We start from the raw sequence: 15,322 nt of genomic DNA, 5'->3' as shown, positions 1-15,322 counted from the left end.
CAGTTGGCCCTCTGTATCCATGGATTCTACCTATGGATTCAATGACCCCTTGAAAGCAACCATAAGGCTAATGTGGCCCTCAATAAAAATAATGTGACCTACAGAGTGTTCCACAGAGATGGAGGGAGAAGAACACTCCAGGGCATGAACTGAGTTTGACTCAGGCCTCTTTGGAACCAAGCCATGACTTTTCATTGTTAAACCAAAGTAAATTTCTAAGTATAAAGTTCAAAAACTTTGCAACTCTTCACACACAGCAAAGCCAAAGGGTGTTATCTTAATAGTGACATTTCTGTTTGCTTAGTAACTAAGATGTAAACCTAGGCTTTTAATAGTTAATAGGCTACATCATATTGTTGCATAACATTTTGGAGCTATTCTGCATTACTGGAACATTGCACTTCAGTGCCAATACAAAGAGAATTTAGTTTTTGCCATTTTCACTTATATTAGACAGAACTCATGGACCAACCTGCATTTATCTTCAAATGCATATAGGAGCTGAAATGTAAAAAGAAAGCATCCATGTTCTAAGAAACAACCAAAAAATTGTAATACAAAGATTTGACAAAATAAAAAGTTTTCTCCTAAGTGGAAAGATTTCAGAGGTGTTAATCTGAAACTTTGGCTAGTTCATTACATTTTCCACGTAATGACAGGGTATCCATGGAAGCTAGTAAGATTTCAAAGCATTCTGGACATTTATTTCAGTAAGCAAAAGGCACAGTCTGCTGAGAAGAGTTTCTGTTTAAGGCTCATTAACTTGCACAAGAGCTCTGACTCCCATCAATATAAAAAAGGAACAAGAAGTCTGTGCAGTGCAGTGTGGTAGGGTTATGCAAGTGGGTCAACTATGTTTAAAATGCAATTTTGCCACTGAACTTGCTGAGTGGACCTTTTCATCACCATTACATTTCAAATCTTTCAGTAACTCTGAATACGTCATGGCAAAATAATGCATTATTGTAAGGAGAAGTACTGCATAGTGGCTTCTTGAAAAAAATGTTTTTTGTGTCAGGAGCAACTTGAGAAACTGCGAGTTGCTTCTGGTATATGATATAGTATGCCTACTAATTTACATTTATGAAAACTTATCTATCTTGTATTTTGGGCCCAACAATTCGTTCAAACTCTAATAATATTAGTATGGGTGGAAACTCAGTTTCTCACAACTATCATTTTTATCTCAAAGGTTGTTTTCTTTGCCCCTGCCATAAATATTAAATATCACACACAGTTAAGTCTTAATATGATATTACTACAATTAAGAGTTTCAAGAAGCAGGAAGCGATCAGGTCTAGGAAAGATGGTGGTCAAATTATTTCAGCAAACAGCAACTTTAACAGGATGCAAAGGTTTTTGTTTTTTAAAAAACTTCAAGAGATATTACTGACTGCATTCTGTATCAGCAACCCACGCAAGCTGACTAATGGAGTTATATTTGTCTCATATGATAGTTCGTTGCCCATGCTATCTAATGGCTGAAAAACAAAGCATGAATAGCAGCAACTGTGAGGGTGAACAAAAAAGATGTTCTATTCAGAAGCCACATGCTTACAGGCCTCTTTTTTCTACCCAGGGGGTGGGATTTTTTGCTTAATCTGTCATTGCTGTGATCTGAAATTATTGCAAGTCTAAATGCACTCTTAAGAAATGTGTGATATAAAATCTGAATAAACTGTCATAAGAGAAGAACTGGATTTAATCTACAACAGCTGTACCAACTACAAGAAGTACTCATGTAAAAATAAAGTAATTTAAGAATCTTTGTTTATCCACCCTATGGACTGGGGACAATGAGAATTACAACCCAACAGCACTTGTTGTTCTGAGGTTAAGGAAAGATTAAAGGACATTTTAAAGTCAAACAGTATATCTACAAGTCTTGTATCCTGACTAAACAGAACAAACTGCAGCTTTCCAGATGTTACTGTATCACAACTCCCATCAGCTCTGGTCAAATCTAATGATGAGGAATATAGGGCTTGTAGTCCAGCTTCTGGAAGGCCACATGAAAAGACATGGAAGGCTGGATTCAGACCGCTGAGCTTGAGTTTAATAGTTGTGCTCTAGGCTTTGAAAAGCTCCTGAGGTGTGGGTGATATTTCAGATTGCAATGGGATGTGACACTAGGAATTACAGGACTTGTAATGATCTTAATGGTGTACTTAGTTTTACAAATAAATTTTCATTTTGCATAGGTTTTTTAAATGATTTGGGGACTGTTAATGTATGAAAGCATATCTTAAATCTTTTCTTTATCATCCTAAAAAACAATAGTCCATTGTCATTTTTTTTCAACCCCTCTATCCCCCCCCCCAAAAAAAAACCTTTAGGAAAAAACAGGACCCGTCCCCGTCCCCTCCTCACAATTTTCTGGGTGTTTCTAGGCCTATCTAGGGGATAGTTACTGAAGATAATGTTGTGGCATATTGGAACCAATTTCTAAATCTACTGAAGAGGAGAAACATTTATTAGATGACAGTAATATTATATTTATTTCGGCAGGCCTACCCAGTCAATTTTTAACTATGCATTTTAAACTCATGTCCTGTGTTTACTGTATTTTACTTTGTTTTGTGTATTTTAACATATGTATTTCATAGATATGTATTTTATATAATGTTTTATGAAATGTTTTCACTATGTTATGCCCCGCCTTGAGCCTCAAGGAGAGGTAGGTAAATAAATAATAACTATAATGATGATTATTATATAGCTGCAAAATTCCAATCAGTAAGTAAAATTAGTGTAGTTGCTGTCCCTACAGCTGTAGTTTATGCCATCGGTCCTCCAGGCCCACCCCCAACCGTGCATTCACTATTGTGTACATAATGTAATAGAAAAGTGAGTACTGACATCTCCGCCCATTCAAATTGTGCTGGTAGGGAAGCTTTCCTTTCCTCTCTTGGAACGAAGAAGTGCACCAGATGGACCATTGAAGTTTTTGGTACACTACTGTGAAGCACTGGAAAGAAGGCAAGCTCCCAACCCCCTACTGTAGCTTTAAGAAAAGATCAGGCATGAAATAGTGGAATGGAAAATATTGTTTTTTAAAAAAATATAGAATCCTTAGTAGTCATGTGAACTTCCAAAATTAAATGTACCCAAAAGAACTTGAACTCTATGGCATAAGTAATAAAGCCCTTTATTATTTTGCACATATTATCATTCTAGATTAATACAGGCTATCAATAATAACCAGATATATTTCTCGGCTGAAAGTGAGATTTGTTTTTTATAAAATAGAGTTTGAAGGTGTCTGGTGGAAGTGCAGATTCAACTGTGCAGCCCACTCTACATTTATTTTCAAAAAATAACTGTTTGATTCATTTATTGTAGAACAATGCATATGTATATTTGCTTCAGAAGTTTTAAAGGTATGTGTCTGCTGTCATACAGTTTGTGATGAGATTGTATATAAGTCTTTTTATACTGATAAATCATCACTGTATTTGGAAGATATGATTTTAAAAAGCAGAGGAAGATTCTTGTTGTCCACTCATAAAAAGTTAAAATGGGAGATTCCATAGTATAGAATTGTCCCTTCTTACTAACATGGTTACAGGATTCTTTCTTAGCCTTACCAGGGGAGGCATGATACATCCTAGTGACCTCCTGTTCAAGTACAGTAGAGTCTCACTTATCCAACATAAATGGGCCGGCAGAATGTTGGATAAGCGAATATGTCGGATTATAAGGAGGGATTAAGAAAAAGTCTATTAAACATCAAATTAGGTTATGATTTTACAAATTTAGCACCAAAACATCATGTTATACAACAAATTTGACAGAAAAAGTAGTTCAATACGCAGTAATGTTATGTAGTAATTACTGTATTTACGAATTTAGCACCAAAATATCACGATGTATTGAAAACATTGACTACAAAAATGTGTTGGATAATCCAGAACGTTGGATAAGTGAGACTCTACTGTACTAACCAGGACTATCCCTATTTAGTTTCCAAACATTAGAGGAGATCAGGGTGTACTGGAGACAGAAATAAAATCCCTGCCTTTGATTGTTGTATTAAGACATTTATATCCTAACTTTTGAATAGAAAAAAATTACAAGGTGTCCACATTTTGAATTCAAGTACAATTCAGACAATAACCAACACAAGAGAAAACCGGGTAGCAAGTAGGGTTAGTATTAGAGTCAATATTAACTATTCGTATCTTGAAAGGACACAATAGTTCTTGTCACTGAAATTCACCAAGAGTTTCAGATTCAAATAAAATGCATCCCACTACCTAGTCATCTCATGGAGAAGAGCATCACCAAGGCAACCAAAACTGTCTTTGTCCCAAAAGTAAGGACATGTGTTTCACTAAGGTGGTAGCTTTTAATACCTTGCTTTGGAGAAAGAAAAATGACATTCTAAAAGTTGTTCACGAGTGTGCGTGTGTGTGTGTGTGTGTGTGTGTGTGTGTGTATGAGAGCAGTTATTAATGTATGGAGATATCTGTTTCTGAATGCGTATAATCAGAATTTCTATACAGTACTTTATTTGGTTTCCTCTTATTATACATAGATGGTTACACAGTCCCAGTTGAATTACTAGATACCTTGTAATGCAAGGATTTTGGGATATTTTGTGGTGGTCCATATATTTATTTATACAAGAGAACATATATTTCCATTTTAGGGAAGAAAACAGGCTGGGAAATAGCAAAAACTGAAAGCAGGTAAATACAGTTCAAGTATATGTTAGAGACAAGCCAGAGACAACAAATCAACACTATTGAATAGTACTGCTTTATATATTTTGAAATGCGTTACACTGGATGATTTATTCATTTATTTATTTGCCATATTTGTACCCTGCCCTTCTCAACCCCGAGTGGGACTCAGAGTGGCCTCACATATTGGCAACCATTCAATGCCTTAAAAATACTATTGATAAAACATCTACATTAAAAACAGAGAATTAAAACATATAAAAACAGTTATCTGGGTTTATGTTGTGTACCCTCAACATAAAATGCACCTGCACATTTGTTGTAGAAGGGACCACGACTGTTTTAATTACTGTTTTAATTCAAATCCTCTGAAGATGCCAGCCTCAGATGCAGGTGAAACGTCAGGAGAAAATGCTGCTAAAACACAACCATATCGCCCAGAAATCACACAACGCCCCACTGTTTTAATTACTGCCTACTTAAGACAACTTCCTTAGCTTTATGTGAAATGCCAGGTGATTGGTGTTGAATAAAACATATTGTCATGCTTCAGATGTGTTATTTTGCTAATAGTGGAAAAAAAGCTTCCGCATGCACCAGCTTGTGAGTGAGAGCAGGGAGGGATACCTATGATATATGAGGTTGCCCGGAAGGAGTAGCTGATTAAAACTGGTTATTAAAATTGTGCTGGTATATTGTAGAATACACTGGTTCTTCAACTAGCAGAATGAAATATATAAAATGTCTCTATGTTTACAAATTTTTATGGTTTGACTGAGATTACATCAGTATTTTTTCTCCTAATTTGTCAGTTTCCCAAAAAATCACGTTGGCATTCATAGAAATAGCCAGTGCATTTCAATCTATCAAATTCATGCAAGTAGCCAACTTAGAGGGCTAGTAACCTACCCCCTTTTCATCATCTATTCCATATTCTTCACAAAATATGTTTTCATCTTGTTAGTTCCTTTCCTTGTCATGCACAGAAGTTTGCAGCAGCAGTCTATTCTGTACTTCAAGGATCTATTACTTTCTGCCATTTCTATATGCAGGGGCGGTTCAACTGTTAGGCAAACTAGGTGGTTGCTGAAGGTGCCATGAGTCGGAAGGGTGCAGCCTGCCTGCCTCCCCCCCCCCCCGGCAGCGGAATGAGAGGAAGGCCACGCCTGGGCCTCCCTCCTGGTACTCTTCCCACAGCGCTGTCCGCAGCCTGGCCCACCTCCGCAGCCTGGGCCCGCCTCCGTGGCCCAGGCTGGGCCCGCATCTCGGCAGCAGGTAGGCGAAGGAGGTCCAGAGGAGGAGGAAGGAGGAGGGGCTGGCAGTGCCTCATGTCACCCAGGAAGCCCCTCGCCCACTCCCTCCCCTCCCTCCCCTTCCCCCTCAGCCCACCCAGGCGCCGCCGAGCTTCCAAGGGCCAGCCCAAAGCCGCCACCTCTCAAGGCCAGGGACTGAGGGGAAAGAGGAGGGAGTGGGAGAGGGCAAGGGGCTTCCTGGGTGGCACGAGGCGCTGCCAGCCCCTCCTCCTTCCTCCTCCTCAGACCCTCCTTTGCCTACCTGCTGCCAGCACCCCCCCCCCTCTCTCTTCAGAAGCGCCTCCGCCTCCTGTGAGCCTGCCAGCACCTGGGGGAGGCATCCAATGCCGGACCCAGGCGAGCCCTCTCTCCTGCTGCTGCACGCCGAGCTGCTGCTGGTGTCCAACCGAGGCTTGCGGGTGCCCTTCAGAAAGGGGATTGCTCTTGCCCTCCATCTCCTCCCCTTCCTCCTCCTGCCCACCGGAGGGACACGGTTTTTCCCCCTTTATTGCGGTGGCTGGCTCTTTCTCTTTCTTTGCACCAGGGCAAGTCATTCATTTTTGAAGTCACCCCACCGCTCTTGTGTTGGTTTGGTCCCGCAGGTAAGAAAGCAGCAATGATCTGGAGCCCCTTCCACACAGCTGGATAAAAATCCCATGTTTTCTGCTTTGAACTCTAATATGTGGCAGTGTGGACTCAGATACCCCACTTCAAAGCAGATATAACCAACAATATCTGCCTTGATCTGGGTTATCTGACTCCACACTGCCATATAATCCAGTTCAAAGCAGCTATTGTGGATTATCTGCCTTGATATTCTGGGTTATATGGCTGTGTGAAAGGATCCTCAGTCCACACTGCCCTATATCCCAGTTCAATGTTTGGTGCTAAATTCGCAAATATAGTAATTCCTACATAACATTACCATGTATTGAACTGCTTTTTCTGTTGATTTGTTGCAAAACATGATGTTGTGGTGCTTAATTTGTAAAATCATAATGTAATTTGATGTTTAATAGGCGTTTCTTTAATCCCTCCTTATTATCCAATATTTTTGCTTATCCAACACTTTTATTTTTCAGTGATTGGTTTGGGGGGGGGCACCAAAATTCTGTTCACTTACACTTGAAAATAACCTAGGGCCGGCCCTGTCTATATGGTAGTTTCGTGATAGATTTTTTAAGCTTATTTTTTGTGGTGGTGTTCATTTTTACACACACACACACACACACACACACAATCAGCAATCCAGGATACCATGCTGTTTTTTAAAATAAGCATAACTACATAGGGTCACCATAGGTCACATACACAAACACAAAATGGGATTTTTGGGTGTGTGGGAACTTCCACTTGTGCTGAAACAAACATGAGTAGGAGCTCCCTGTGGACCTTCTGGCTCAATCAACATTGAATGTTGGAAACAGGATGAGTATGGGTTGCCTTTTTATTTTCCTGTGTGTTCTTGTGCTGTCTTTCAACATAGCTCCTAATTAGATCTTGGCAAATGTGCTATATCACTGGTTCTGACTATATCTAGAGAGCATTGCAACTTAGTTTTATATGCATTAAATCCACAAGAACATAGGAAGGTATCTTACAAAGTCTGAATGTTAGTTTTATATATGCTTTGTCACTCCAGGATTTCAGAAAGGGTTATTCCATACTTCCAGATGCCACCTGGATCTTTGTCGAGAAAGCATGTGTTCTACTGCTGAGCTGTGTGCTCTGTTCAAACATCCTTTCCCCCCAAACAGTCAGACATTTTAATCTGAATTGGTTTTAATCCATTATATTTAATAATATCCACTGCCATGGCTAGAGCAGACAATATGAGCTTGTCACTCCTTTCTACATATAAGTGTTTGCACTGAGCTCTTTGGTGTGGTATGTATTTCCTGGTGTGTGGGAAGCTCATACAAAGTGGCTAGGGCTCTGTAAACAGACAAAAAGATAGAAAGGTACATTTAATCTGAGTTCCTGATTATTTTTCAGGTATTATATATTTTTATTTTGACATATAAAATACACTTTCATTTATCTAAATTGCTTGGGGAAATAGCTTTCAATATTTGTATTTTAAAAAAGCACCACTCTTTTAATATTGGACGAATCAGCATTTCCCAAATCACTCAGCCTCCCATTCTGAATGTTTACTTCCACTCTCTGAACAAACCATATAACACTCACCTAAGAAAGTGCACAGTGGTTTTCACTTCTACTTTAATGCATAAGGCAAAGAGACAGTAGAGATATTTTCCTTATTTCACATCTGTCTGCTCTCTCCCGCTGCCCATCTTGTCTTGCACAACTCTGTGGGTGGCTACAGAAAGATGAGAGAAATCAAGGCTAGATCAGGCAAGAGCACTGACAGGAACCCACTTTTGATCAATGGGTGGGAGGATATTTGCATGATTAGTGGAGTTCTACCAAACTCACACACCATATAAAACTGAAAGACCTAGGCCACAACTCTTACTGATTACAGCTATGGAAGTGTGTTGACCCAGCATTGTTCATGGTTTAGGCATAAACCAACCAAATTTTTGATTGCTGAAACCCTAGAGTCTGACCCACTGCTGGAAAACTAGGAATACCAGGAAAGAAGAACAACAGATCTCCTCCCCCCCCCCTCTCCCTGCCACCAGGACGTGCAAGCCAGACTTTGAGCTGGACCATCACAAAACTTCTCCCATTCTCCGAATCTCAGAAGGTGACTCCCTCTGTTACCAATGTGAAAGAGACCTTGGAAACAGATGTCCTGGACCTAGGATCTGTTGAGTTTGCACAAGAGCAGGCCCTAAATACATTGCCTCCCCCCTGACCAGAGTGAAGACCACATTCATGCCACTCTGATCAGGCCCACCAGCCGATCGGCCCAAATCACAGTTGAAATTAATTGCCATTCTTGCTTCCTTCCCAGTATGGGAAAGTTTATATGGGTCATATGCCCTGACCTAAGATAATCTTTACCTAGTATAATAAGCTAGCAGTATTACCAGTGGTAGCTGCCTTACGAGGGTTATATCCTTAAAGGTAAACTAAAGGAATATCATCATCCTCATCAATTGCCATATTTATTTAATCATTATCATCATAATGGAAAGGAGATATTCAAGTAGCCTTCCAAATGTTAAACCATGTATATTTGACGTTACTTTGATTTCTCAGTCCAGTTATTATTTTTATGTCACATTTTTTAGTCTGAGATTTTTGCATTATTATGTAGCAGTCTCTCATTATTACTTACTGTATTTATACTTTCTCCCCATGGGGACTCAAGGTTGCTAACAATCACAGACTTTGGTCACAATTTAAAATGAAGTGAACACATTTTTTTAAAAAAAAACAACAAATAATACTGTGTGATTTTAGGTTAAAATACAGTTAAAATATAAATATACTTAAAATAGCATTTACAACTCACCCCCCCCCCCCCAAGAATCCCACCCACAACTCCCTAGCTGTGTCTCTTATTCTCCAAATACCTGCTGACAGAGGAAGGTCTTTACCTGCTTGTGGAAGGCAAGCAGGGATGAAGCCATCCTTGACTCTCTTGGAAAGGATTTTCCACAGTCTGGGAGCAGCAACCAAAAAGGCTCTCTCCTATCTTCCCACCAAATGCACTTGAGCAGGTGGTGGAACAGAGAGAAGGCCCTCCCCAGTTAATTGTAGGCGTCTCACAGATTCATAGAAAGATATACAGTGCTCATCCAGGTGACTGTATAGAATATCAGTCCTCCATTAGTTAGGTCACAAAAGCCTTCGTATCTCTTCTAGTCATCTTTGTGATTAAGCATGCTATTAAGACCTGAGATAGATATGGTAACTGTTTTAACTTATTAATTAATAGCAGCTTCAAAAGAATGTAGGACCATTTGCAGACTACCATACTGTATAGATCTTAAACAGTAAAACAGAATGCCTCTCTATATAAAAAATATGCATTTTTAAAATCAGTCTTAAAAATAGATGTCATTTGAGTGAAGTTTAAATGTGCTTCACAGTTTATACAGACCACTATTTAAATATTATGTAGAAATCTGTGTTTGACAATACAAATCCTTTAAATATGAATGTATTATTTTCTAACTATGAAATAGTCTGGGGTTTTTTTCTGGGATCTCTCAAATATATTAAATGTACCCTTATAAAAGTTTCAGTATTCTTACCTAGATAATGTTACTTTCCCACACCACCCCATCCACCACTAGCCTAACTAATTCCATAGTGATGATGGCAACGTTACCCAATGTTCATTGTGCACAAATTTTACCTCCACTACAATACAGTCATGAAGTTTTAATATTTTTCCTATAGAAATGAATAGGAGGTGCTACTAGAAAATGGATGATTACCTAACTGTAGTCTTTGATTTTAACTGTCAAAGAGACCTTTTGAATCAATGGAACTTACATAAATGTTGATTCAAGTTTTCATTGATACAGTAGCTCTACTGTAGTTGATATCAAAGGTAAATATGGTCATCCTTAAGTGCGGGCTGGAACTTCCCTGATGGCCCTTGAGTCTTCCAGATTGCAGTAATGTACTTTGTGCTCCATAGAACTCAGTAGAGGGGATAGAGATATAAGCTTGCCATTGCCTCATAGCTCAGACAATAATTCTCTTGGTCACCTTACAATGTAATTTAATCTTTTAAAACAATTGTAATTATAAACTATGTATCCTTGGGCTGGACACTTTTCACATGCATTTGTGTCTATGTGTTAGTTAAAAGAACTTCTTTGTCAAGATATAAAATACACAAGGCCTTTCCCCCTTCAAGGTATGGACTTCTAAGTGATCTTTCATGCAAGCTGGTCACATGGGCCTCCTTTTTTCTTGAAAAAAAATATTTTTTCCTCAATAAAAATAGGCTTATTTATATTATTGCTCTTAGAGGATTGTCTTGCACTGGACAGAGGTTAGAATTTCCCTTTGGCAAGTATATATCTACTGCAGCTAGTAGAACATCTTGTACTTGTCCCATTTCTTTGATGTCAAATTTAAGTATTCTGCCTGGGAGGGACAGTAAATATATTATGTCCCAAATATGAAACAATTACCCATAGACACCATGGATTGGATTCATAGCCTAAATCAGATGCAGATTTGGGGGGCAAAATTTTGGATTTTGATATGACCCATAGATACATTGAAAGAGCCAGTGTCCCAGGACTGGTACTGTCATTATCCTGCCTAGCCCTTCAGAAAGATCTGGTATACCATTAGGTATTCATTACTTCTGTTTTACTTGTGTCTTTGCTGCTGCATTTCTCCCCAGGCAAACTAAGCTTATTCCCTGCTCAGAATAAGTGGTTTACTCATGAGTAAGCAAGTGTAATATCTTCTTTCTCACCATTTGCTCAGACTACTGTTTCTGCCAGCGCCATCACCATTTCTTCTGCAGCCCCATGCTCATATTCCTGTTCTGGCTCCTTCTTCAGCCCTGGAGACAACAGTACACTCCACTGCCACTTGTTTCATTATACATAAACTGCCCCCCCCCCCAAAAAAAACCAAAATCCATCCCAGCAAACAGACAACAAAATAATAAAAGTAATAAATATCTAGCATTGGACCAGGTGTTTTGGGGAAAATGGTTGTGGCAGTGATTCCAACAGCAGTAACAGTTGAGACAGTAGGTGGTCTTAGTTATGTGTTCCCTAATTTGTTGTAATGTCTCGCTATAGCTTGATGTTGTTGTTTAATGTGCTTTATTGGATTTATGGTTGTTTTATTTCTGGTTGCACTTTACGGCATCAAATGTTTGCTGCTGTTTGCTGTGAACTGCCTGAGTCCCCATGGGGAGATTAGGTGAAATATTTAAAAAAATTGTTGTTGTTGTTGTTGTTGTTGTTGTTGTTGTCCAAACTCAGTTCTCTATTTACTGAACCAACTTGACTTCTCATTAACATAATCGCCATTTTCATGGCTGTGGCACAGGAAGGGAATAAGTCAAAAATTCAAAATTATGTTTAATCCATTGCAGAAATCAGTGTTACAATAACAGAATAACAGTGGCAATAACAGAATAAGATAGGAGGAAATGCTAGAATCTTAAACTGGCATTGATTATTTTTCCATCATAACATCCTTTGTGTTTGTATATTGCTCCAAGAGAATAAAACCATTTTTAACTTGATAAAAACCAGCCAGGTAAAGCAAAGAGGTGTGTGTGTGTGTATTTATTATACATGTGAAGTTCCTTTTTCAATGCATATAAGAGGAGTGATTTATCTCAATTTCACACTATTTCTAAGAGTTCTCTCAAAAGCAATTTTTTCAGAGAACTGGAGAGGAAAGTGGGAAGCAGAAAATCCCTGTTACATATGATACGTTCTACCCACAGAAGACTCACAATCCAAGTCCATCCATATTAGTCTGCAACTGTACATACCTATTCTTTGAAGTGTCTGTTCACCTTTCGCTTGAAAACAAAAAGATTGGCAACCACTAGAGAGGCCACTTTCTTAATGGAGGCTCTATGTCCACCCTAGAAATCTTATCACAAGACATCTGTGACCTGCTTCTCTCCTAGACTGCCCTTAAAATGACTTTTGGAACATACTTGTTTTCTTTTTCTTTTAATTGAAAACTTGTTACTCTATTTAATGCTGCTGTATCTTTGAGCTGTCTTGCATTTCATTCTGCTTTAACAGCAACAGAAAAAGGGATTCCTCCAAGGAATTGCTGTAAAATGCATTAGAGAAATAGGGAAATAATTATCTGATCTATGGCAATAAGGGAAAGACAATAAAATGGGAGAGACTGATCAACTCTTGAAGGCATTGTAGCAGACAAAAAAAATATATAGTGGTGAGCTGCTTTTTGAGATTTTTCAGTGAAAACAACTCTTTTCGGGGCTCACAATTGTTGGAGTAGAGCAAAGCTGAAAGGGTTTTTAGGTAAATAATAGAAAGGATTTTGGGTGATAACTTGAGAAAGGATCATGAAAATGATCTTTTTCAGAGAATAGAAGAGACTATGGCATGTTTGTACATTAGGAGAAGCTTGCTACTTCACAGAGGAGACAGAATGGTAGGTGGGATGACAATCGGGTTGGGAGATATAGAGGACAGCTGGACAGAGAGAGACAAAGCTACAAGATAATGAGATGGTGGAGGAAGTGGGAAATGTGGGAGATAAGCATGTATGGTTTCAACACTAAAGGGGGAAATGAACAGATAATAAGGAGAGAGTAGTAGTCAGGCAGGCCTTTAACAGGGCATCAGAAGTGGTGCAGATGATTATTAAAGTTTGCCTGGTTAAGCAATAATGTTAACTAGTGTTTGTGTAAATAGATACCAATCAGGAAGAAAAAGAGCATGGATTTAGCCACATTGGGTCCTATGACAAACAAAACACAATTAAATAATGAAAAAAATCAGCTGTCTTTGGCTCTCGGAGGCATTCAGCAGTACTGGAGTATAAAGTTACTAAATAAAATGTGTGTCCCAGGTTTGAGGTGACATGGACTTACAGTTCATCTGGGGATGGGGACAAGCATATCAAGAGCTATTGCCATGAATGAATCAAAGGTAGTAACAAAAGCAGAAACAGCAGTGAAGAAACTTGTAAATAATGGCATGACAGATTTCCAGTACCTCTTCCAAATTGTTGTCCTTGAACTTGCATTTAATTGAATGTAGCTTCACTCTAGATCTTGTATATTACAGGAGAGATATCCTTTCAAATAAATGAAAAAGCACGAGTTTGGTAGGAGAGAGAAAGACCTGTTCTCAGTCTTCCTTAAACTATTAATTAAATATTGTCCTAGCAGACCCCTGTTCTCAGTTTTAAATTCACAGTTTCTACAGTACTTGATAGATTTATTTTAAAAAAGTGAGGAAAGAGGTACATCTTTGAAAATGTAGCTGAAAGAGGTTGATTATAATAATGACATTCTCAGTTAGAGTCATTATACAGAAGAGGTTTCCGCACCTCAGAGTCCCAGATGATACAGCATTTCTATTTGTTTCACAGTTTTGAATGGTTCATACAGTAGTATACCTAGATGAAGAGAAAATGCTTTCTTCATTGACAAGTAAGGGAAAGGAAACTTGCCAGGACTACATTGCATTCAAAGTCTCTTGGTACAAATTTGAATTTTCTTTAGAGTTTAACTAAGCAGTTGAATTGGTTTGTCGTTCCTTTTGTCTTCTTCTTCAAGCTCTTGCCAAGCACAGATATTTTAAGGAACAGACCACAGTTCATTTGTGCGATCTTGGTCTTTGTTTGTTTTATTTTGTTGCTTTATAGATGGATAGATATAAAATAATGGAAGCAACTCCTTTAAGTCAGCTAATGCTACATAATAATGAATTCAATTAGTGGGATTTATATACTGAGAAAGCCTTTAATGCTTATTTTGCCCTGTGATTCTTTTCTTTCTCTCTTGCTTTCCCTCTCTCCTAGATTATTAGGTATTCCTCTTAGGTAGCAGTGATTGAAGCACATACAGTATTTTGTATAGATGTGCCTTGTGTTGAAAGAAAAAAAATAGAATTCTACATTGGAATTTAACTGAACTCTGTAGAGTTGAGAAGAAATCACGTTTATTTCCTAAAGGAAGAGCAGTGTGTGATATTTGGATTTGCTTTTGTGAGTTTATTCTGTGGGGATTGAATTAACATGAATATCACAGACCTTTACTTCTCAAATACAGTGTTCCCTCACTTATCGCTGGGGCTAGGTTCCAGGACCACCCGCAATAAGTGAAAATCCACGAAGTAGGGATGTTATATTTATTTTAATATTGATACATTATTTTAGTAGTTATACACTATTTTAAGTCTTTATCAACCAATCGTGTGTTGATAAATTGCCTCCTTCTCCTCCCATTGCCGCTTGGGCTCCTTTTCTCTCCATTTGGCTTTTCCTTCCTCCCTTCCTTAGGCTGTAAATTGTAATTTTTTATGATTTATAATAGTCTTTTAGAGTTTATTGAAAAACCGTTTTAAAATACAGACCATGTGGCTCTAAATCAGGGGTGACAAAAATTTTTCACCGAACTCCACATCAGACTTATGGTTGCCTTCAAAGGGCTGTTTGTAATTGTAAGACTGTGTAAATGTAACTACGTTGCCCTGGCATTGAAAGCCTCACAGGCCATATAAAATGACGTGATGGACCAGATTTGTCCTGTGGGCCTTGCGTTTGACACATGCTCTAAAGCAGTGGTTCTCAACCTGGGATCCCCAGATGTTTTTGGCCTACAACTCCCAGAAATCCCGCCTGTTTACCAGCTGATAGGATTTCTGGGAGTTGAAGGCCAAAACGTCTGGGGACCCCAGGTAGAGAACCACTGCTCTAAAGCAACCTTTTAGGGGATGAAATTTTCTC

At 38.6% G+C, this 15,322-nt stretch overlaps 1 protein-coding gene across 1 annotated transcript in view; it reads left to right on the top strand.

The window, feature by feature from the left end:
* The window catches only part of spred1 (sprouty related EVH1 domain containing 1), a 66,892-nt gene that overhangs the window by 27,881 nt on the left and 23,689 nt on the right, over positions 1–15,322 (top strand). The gene's annotated exons all lie outside the window — the stretch shown is intronic.

This window comes from Anolis carolinensis, chromosome 1, assembly GCF_035594765.1.
Source record: "Anolis carolinensis isolate JA03-04 chromosome 1, rAnoCar3.1.pri, whole genome shotgun sequence".
NCBI lineage: Eukaryota > Metazoa > Chordata > Lepidosauria > Squamata > Dactyloidae > Anolis > Anolis carolinensis.
The sequence above is the reverse complement of the archived record's forward strand: the minus strand, read 5'-3'. Positions and strand labels throughout refer to the sequence as shown.